The sequence below is a fragment of the Puma concolor genome, chromosome C1, assembly GCF_028749965.1.
Source record: "Puma concolor isolate L17-30 chromosome C1, mPumCon1.1.hap2, whole genome shotgun sequence".
In the NCBI taxonomy this organism is placed as follows: domain Eukaryota; kingdom Metazoa; phylum Chordata; class Mammalia; order Carnivora; family Felidae; genus Puma; species Puma concolor.
Window position 1 is genome coordinate 35,869,526 of NC_141674.1, and position 8,077 is coordinate 35,877,602.

An 8,077-nucleotide genomic window follows, 5' to 3' on the forward strand; every position below is an offset into this window, starting at 1 on the left:
TAAACAGATACAAGCTCCTAGAAGAGTGGAGACAAAGCCTTGAATGTAGAAGACAGGATGACAAGTGTCTCAGTGAGGGGTTTGCCACAGGAATTGAGAGGAAGAAAGATTATCCATTGGGAAAAATGATGAGGATTCAAGCAAAAGGTGGCATTTGAGACAGTCCTTGAAAAAACAAATGGTGTTGGGGAGGCATGTTCTTGGGTTTAAGGATTCAGCAGTGTCCTCAAAGGGGCCTCTGCCTGGGTGAAAATTGGGAAAAGTCTAGCAGATCTTAGAGAAAATAGAGAATAATCTAAAGGGATAAAAAGAAACATAGATCGAAAAGTGACTCTTACTGTTGCCCCTGTGGGAATTAGATAGCCAGGAGGGTGTATTAGTTTCCTATTGCTTTTATAACAAATTACCACAAAATTAACAGCTTCAAACAATACAAATTTGTTATCTTATAGTTCTAGAGGTCAGAAGCTCAAAATGGGTCTCACTGAACTAAAATCAAGGTTATTGGCAGAGCTGTGTCCTTCTGGAGGCTCTAGGAGACAATCCATTTCCTTGCTTTTTTGGAGGCCAGAGGCAATCCTCACTCCTTGACTCACGGCTCCATTCTGCCTTCAAAGCCATCAATGGTAGATTGAATCCTTCTTGCATTGAATTACCCTAGCCATGGCTTCTGGTGTTACATCCCCTTCTCTGACTCTGATTCCTTTTCTGCCTTGTCTTCCACTCTTTAAAGACCCTTCTGATTATATTGGGCCCACCTCAATAATCAGTCAGCTGATTAACAACCTTAATTCCCCTTTGCTATATAATATAACATAGTCACAGGTTCTGGAGATTAGGACGCAGGTTTCTTTGAGGGGCTATTATTCTTCCAACAGAAGGGATAAGGGAATAAAAACTCTTTCCAGTCCTGTCCACGCTCTCTGAACATCCCAGCCTCCATTGTTGAGGGAGGTTTCAGCATTCACAGCTTTACTTTGGCCAGAGCCACCTGGTAGCACATCTTGCCTGCTGCAGTCTCTCAGAGGGGTTAACAGCAGCGACAATGTGTGTTGCCTTCTCAAAGAATGCCCTCTCCCCCATCTACCTACAAGGTTGGGACCCTGGGGCTTGGCAGCCATGTTTATCTGTCTTGACTCTGACCCCTTAACCTCAGCTGATTGGACTCAAGTTGGGCCAATCAGATTCTCTCTCCCAAAAAACTTGGACTTGGTTTTGGCCCTCTTGTCTCCACACATGCCATACTATCCCTCCAAGATGCCACTCTCCCCCACAGCTTCATTTCTATTACAGTGACTCCCAAACCTATATCGCTAAATCAGACCAGTCTCTGAAGCTCCACAGGTGTCCATCCAGCTGACCCCTGGGCAGCTCCACTTGGATGTCTCACAGGCATCTCAAACTGTCTGATCCTTCACTTTGCTTACATCAGAGGCTGCTTTCTATTATCTTTTCCTGATGGGAACTAACACCCCAATGAAAACCTCTAGGTCCAGAGGTAAGGACTGTGTCCTGGATTTTTTTTTTGGGGGGGGGGGTGTCTTCCACAGCATCTGACACAAAAACTCACACTTGGTAAACACTGATTATTCAGTGGGTTAAGTTTGGGCTACCTACTGAGATCAATTATAGGTCCATTTTAGTAAAGTCTGCAGGCAGATATTGTCAGGGTTGAATTACTTTGGGATTGGCAGATAATGTTTCGGACTTTTTTAGCTAAATCAATAAACTAAAAATAAAGTTAACTCCTAGAGTTTCAGTTGCTTTCAGACATGATGTGATTTATCACAATTCCCACCCCTAAGGAGCAGAGGAAAGCCCCAGTGCTTAAGAAAGTCAAGAGGTGCCTTAAGGCTGAAAGCTTTATTTATCTATGGAGTTCTGGGACTCTCTGAATACACTGCCATTGTCTGCTCTTCCCATTAGAGACAAAAAAGTAATTAGCATAACTGAGTCCTTGCTGTTTGCTGGTTACAGACATATGTCTATATCCCTGTTATAGGCTGAATTATGTGACACAAAAATTCATATGTTGAAATCCTAATCCCCCATTACCTCAGAATATGACCATGTTTGGAAATAGGGCCTTCGAAGAAGTAAGTAAGGTAAAATGAAGTCCTATGACTTGGCCCTAATCCAATATTCCTGTTGTTCTTATAAGAAGAGGTTTGGGGCGCCTGGGTGGCGCAGTCGGTTAAGCGGCCGACTTCAGCCAGGTCACGATCTCGCGGTCCGTGAGTTCGAGCCCCGCGTCGGGCTCTGGGCTGATGGCTCAGAGCCTGGAGCCTGTTTCTGATTCTGTGTCTCCCTCTCTCTCTGCCCCTCCCCCGTTCATGCTCTGTCTCTCTCTGTCCCAAAAAAAATAAATAAACGTTAAAAAAAAAAAAAAAGAGGTTAGGACACAGACGCATACAGAGGAAAGACTATGTGAAGACACTGGAAGAAGATGGCCATCAACAAGGAGAGAGGATTTAAAAGAAAGCAACCTCTTAGAAATCTTGATCTCAGACTTCTAGCCTCCAGAATTGTGAGAAAGTAAATTTCTGTTGTTTAAGCTACCTAGTCTGTGGTACAGGCCTATTTTAAATATATTGTGGGTGTAGTTCCAGACTACTGCAATAAAGTGAATATTCCAATATAGAGAGTCAAATGAATTTTTTGGTTTCCCACTGCATATAAAAGTATGTTTACACTATAATATAGTCTACTAAGTGAACAATAGCATTATGTCTAAAAAACTATATATATATATATATATATATATACACCTTATTAAAAAATGCTAACCATCATCTGAGCTTTCAGTAAGTCTAATCAGTGATCATATATCACTATAACAAATACAATAATAATTAAAAAGTTTGAAATATTATGAGAATTACCAAAATGTGACACAGAGACACAAAGTGAGCAAATGCTGTTGGAAAAATGGAGCCAATAGATTTGCCCAACACAAGGTTAACACAAACCTTCAATCTGTAAAGAACAGTATGTGCAAAGTACAATAAAGCAACATACAATAAATTAAGGTAGCCTGTATAGTACTTTTCATGGCAGCCTGAGCAAACTAATAAAGTTCTATTTAATCCTCCTACAAACCCTGCAAAGTAAGTTCATTAGCTCCATTTCATAGATAAGGAAACTGAGGCACAGGGAAGTGAAGTGACTTTCCTGATCCTCCAGCCCATAAGTGACAGGGTAAGGATGGAAGCCCAGGTTTGCCTGATACACAGACCCCATTGCAACCAGTATCTTTTGTTCTAGAGGCTACAGGCCATTTGGAAATTTGACAGAAATGTGGTGTGCTCCTGCTGACCTCCCCTCTCTCCCTGACCTTTGTGGGTTGTTTTGATCTCTCCCTCCTCTGAGTACCTCCAGCCCAACCCAGGCATTGTCAATGACTCCCTGGCACAATTAGCTCCTCGGTTTCATTCAAATTATTTAGAAATTTTGTTTATATAATTTATTCACCTTAAAAAACATTTTTAATGTTTTTATTTATTTTTGAGAGAGTGAGCATGAGAGGGGTAGGGGCAGAAAGAGGCGGGGACAGAGGATCTGAAGCAGGCTCTGTGCTGAGAGCAGAGAGTCCAAGTTGGGCTCAAACCCATGAACTATGAGATCATGGCTTAAGCAGAAGTCAGATGCTCAGCCAGCTGCACCACCAGGAGCTCCAAATCACTTAGAAATTTTCGAGTGCTGTTGTGTAGATGCTCTTCCTTGAAACCCTCACATTTTAGGGCTTGTTTTACCCCAAGCTTCCCATCTAGAGTTGGGGAGGGCGTCTCCACTACTTTTCACATCTAGAAAGCCAGGCAGAGAGCAGGACAATTGTACATGCAGAACAATGCACCAGTCTGACCCCACAGTGGTTCCCATTCATCATTTTATTTAATCCTCACAACAAACCTATGAGTTTGGCATTATTATCATCTTCATCTTACAGATGAGAAAACAGAGGCATCAGGCAGTTAAGAAACTTGCCTAATGCCCATAGGAGACTGAAGGGTCTGTGAAGACCTCCTCAGGAAAGTATACTTAAACTGAAGGAGGAGTAGAAAATGGAAAAACAGCATGTGCAAAGATCCTATGGCAGGAAAGAGCCTTTGTGTTTGAGGGGCTAAGGGAAGAACATTCGCAGAGTACGAGAGAACAAAATGAGGCAGGAGCCAGGCTAAAAAGGGCCTCCGAGGTCTCACTAAAGGTTTAAGTCTCTGTCACAAGAGCAACAGAAGCCATCATTAGGTTTTAACCAGGGGATAATGGGATCAGGATTGCAGCTTGAAAAAAAGTTTCTGGGGCGTCTGGGTGGCTCAGTCAGTTAAGTGCCAATTTAGGCTCAGGTCATGATCTTGCAGTTCGGGCTGTGTATGGACAGTTTAGAGCCTGGAGCCTGCTTCAGATTCTGTGTCTCCCTCTCTCTCTGCCCTTCCCTCATTCGTGCTCTTTCTCTCAAAAAATTTTTAAAAATAAATAAAATTTTAAAAAAAGGAAAAGACCTTTTTTTTTTTAATGTTTATTTGTTTGAGAAAGAGAGAGACAGAGCGCGATGGGGGGGGGGGGGCAGAGAAAGAGGGAGACACAGAATCGGAAGCAGGCTCCAGGCTCTGAGCTGTTAGAACAGAGCCCGACATGAGGCTCGAACCCATGAACTCTGAGATCATGACCTGAACGGACGTCAGACGCTTAATCGACTGAGCCAGCCAAGAGCCCCAAAAAGATCTTTCTGAGAGCAGTGCAGATAAAAAATGAGAGGGAGAATGAGATATAGGGAGACCATTAGGGTCCATGGCAGTAATCTAGGCAAGAGATGCTGGGAACACGGATTAGGACAATAGCAGTGGAGATAGGAGTGGAAGTGGAAGCAAGTAAATGCTTTTAAGAGTCATTTAAGAAGGAAAATTGACAGCATTTGGTGATGGATTGGGCATGGGGTGAGAGAAGTTGAGGTCCCAGGTTTCTGACTGGTGCCACTAGCTGGGTGTTGCATAGTTTCTTCAGATAGGGGACACTGGACAAAGAGAAGGTGTGTGCAAAATTATGTGTTCAGACACATAATTTAACATAGGCTTGTTAAACTTAAGGTAAGACACCCACATGGAACTATCATATAAGTATGTAGATGCGAAGGTTTGAAGGTCAAAAGGGAAGTATGGACTAGAGATGGATATTGGGGAATTGTATCCAGGGCCAACTAGGCACATTAGTTCCCCAATATTTCTAGAAACCCACACACAAAAAAATGCTTTACTCTTCTTTAAATCAGAAGTAAAAACAAACTTTTAAATCAAAGACGTTTTAGAGGCACCTGGGTGGCTCAGTCAGTTAAACATCTGACTTGGGCTCATCATGATCTCTCAGTTCCTGGCTTTGAGCCCCACATCGGGCTCTGCACTATGTGGAACCTGCTTGGGATTCTCTTTCTCCCTCTCTCTCTGTCCCTCCCCCCCCAAAATAAATAAACTTTAAAAGAGAGGTTTTAATGTACAATATTAATATATGCATCTTTATGCCAATGCAATCATAAAAAATTATTTATTTATTTATTTTTAATTTTTTTTTTCTTAATGTTTTTATTTATTTTTGAGACAGAGAGAGACAGAGCATGAGCAGGGAAGGGGCAGAGAGAGAGAGAGATACAGAATTGGAAGCAGGCTCCAGGCTCTGAGCCATCAGCACAGAGCCCAATGCGGGGCTCGAACTCACAGACTGTGAGATCATGACCTGAGCCGAAGTCGGACGCTCAACCGACTGAGCCACCCAGGCACCCCATAAAAAATAATTTAAAAAGAAATTGTTCTGTAGGAAGGGGACCACAAAAGCCATAATGCTTCCCTGGTTGTATTGCTAAGAATGCTTTCTGCTACAAATATCAGAAAGCTCACTCTAAATGGTATCAGCAGTGACAATATTTAAAATTTCCCTTGTTTGAGGAAGTTCAGCATTAGGGTGGCCTCTGGGGTTGGCAGACTGAGTGCTGTCAAGGACAAAGACTCCTTCCAGCTCTGCGCTCTGGCATCCCTGCTGTTGGCTTCATCCTCAGCTGTTAATACGACTGCATTAGTTCCAGGCCACATCCAGACTTGACAATATTCCCAGGAAGAAGAGTCACTGTTGCTTCCAGTGGTTCTCTCCTAGGAGTGAGGAAACCTTTCCCAGAAGCCCCCCCAATAAATGTCCCCTTAGCCTCACTGGATAGGACCAGCGCATAGCCCCATTTCTAAGCTGATTATTACCAGCAAGAAGGATGGAATTAATATGATGGACTTACAGTAATCATGTGGGGTGGAACTGAAGTTAGGGAGTCAACCATAATGCCTTCCCTAGAAGTCTTCCTCCAGGAGGTAAGAATTGAAGCCAAAAGCATGGATGAACTCACCTAAGGAGAACGTTTGGAGGGAGAAGCACGAAGGACATAGGAGTTTCAGCATCACCAACATCTACTGAGGGCTAACATTGCAGATTGAGTCAGTTATGGGTCCTGCTACAGAGGGGCTTCCTGTCTGATGGAAGAGATGCACCAATAAACACAGTTATAAATGGACTGGGACTATAGTTGGAAGTCAGCACAGGGCCTGAGAGCAAACTGGGTTGGAGTCTCAGTGTGTATTAACTGTGTGTCCAGGCAGGTTTCTTTAGCTCTCTGCCTCAGTTTCCCCTCTGTAAAGTACCCTTTATATATTAAGTATCAAATAAATGCATCTTTTATTATTTCATTATCAATCACATTATACAATATTTAGGCAGTGGGAAGCCATTGGAAGGGAATTAACAGGCAAGTGTCCTGTCAGATTGGTGTCTTGGTTAGATGGCTTGGGCAAGCTATGCTCTGTCCCTGCTCTGGGTTTCCTCTTCACTAGGTCACCATGAGCCACTCATCGAGTTTCCTTCCAGCTGCTCCCAAGGCTGAGCCCCTCCAGGCCCCAGCAGCATCTCCACAAAACCTCTGTGTTGGTTTTAGCAGCGTTCCTGTGCCTTGGAATCAGGATGAATTACTGTCCCTCCTTTCACCCCTGTCCGCTTGCATTGTTGCCACTCAAAGAAATTAATCAGGCTTATTAAGCATGACCTCCCTTTTGTAAGCCCTGCTCCCAGTCTGCCACTCTGTACCTGTCTGCTGCTCTCCTAGCTTGCTTCCAGTCAGAGAGGCCTCAGCTTCCCTTGGTCCTCTGATGGGGGCAGGGGCAGGCGGTCAGTGGCCACATCTTTTGTTGTTTGCAGAGACTGACACACCGGACTGGATCGGACAAAGGCAGAATGCTCTGCTGTAGTGAGCACAAGGCTCTTTGTTGCCATGGCTGTGGAAAAAATAGGAACAAAAAAGATAGATGTTGCATCCAAATATGCTAATAATTAACACTTAGCACCATAGATATAAAAAGCACTTAATACTAAATTACTATGATCATAATAGCTGTTCTTTATTCAGCCCTACTCCATATGGCATCATGGCTTGGTAGTTAAGTACACGTGAGCTGGAACCTGACTGCCTGGGTCCAAATCCTAGGTCTGCAATTTATCAGCTCTGGGACTTTGGGCAGGTTACTCAAGCTTCTCAGGTCTCAGTTTTGCATATATAAAGCACAGACAATGAAAGTTACAACTCATGGGGCTAAATGAGTCCATACTATGCTTATAAAGCACTTAAACATGGCATGCCACATAATACATACTCAATGAATATCATACTTTTTAAGGCTTTATATACATTGCATAACAAATTTAGACCTCAAAACAAACTTGTGACATAGACATTATTATTATCCCTATTTATCAGTTGAGGAAATCAGGACTCAGAGAGGTTGTGTAACTTTCCCAAAGTCTCCCAGCAAGAACATAGCAGAACCCAATTCTGTTTGACTCTAAAGTCACGTGCTTTCCACTGCACCAAGTTACTGTCTTCCATGAGTCACTGGCAAGAGGCCCCACATCAGTGGGATGATACATTGTTGGTGACTGTTTCACAAAATCCTTCTCCCTTTAGTCAAATTGGAATATGTGAGGTATTTTTAGAATGTCGGACAAAAGAGTCCTGCATACAAGGACTAATTGCATAATTGATAGTTTCTCTCTTCCC

The 8,077-nt window shown here is 43.1% G+C and overlaps 1 long non-coding RNA gene across 2 annotated transcripts in view; it reads right to left on the minus strand.

The window, feature by feature from the left end:
• LOC147577982 (uncharacterized) overlaps positions 1-7,849 on the minus strand; it is a 39,992-nt gene extending 32,143 nt beyond the window's left edge. Inside the window, exons 1-2 of one of the 2 annotated variants that reach the window (XR_015254665.1) lie at positions 7,111-7,331; positions 6,272-6,379 (exon numbers count right to left, since the gene is read on the minus strand). This is a non-coding gene — a long non-coding RNA (uncharacterized LOC147577982). Of the gene's footprint in view, positions 1-6,271; positions 6,380-7,110 lie in introns of both variants that reach the window. The other variant, XR_015254666.1, reaches the window with a different exon arrangement.
• Between the last annotated feature and the right edge of the window lie 228 nt (positions 7,850-8,077).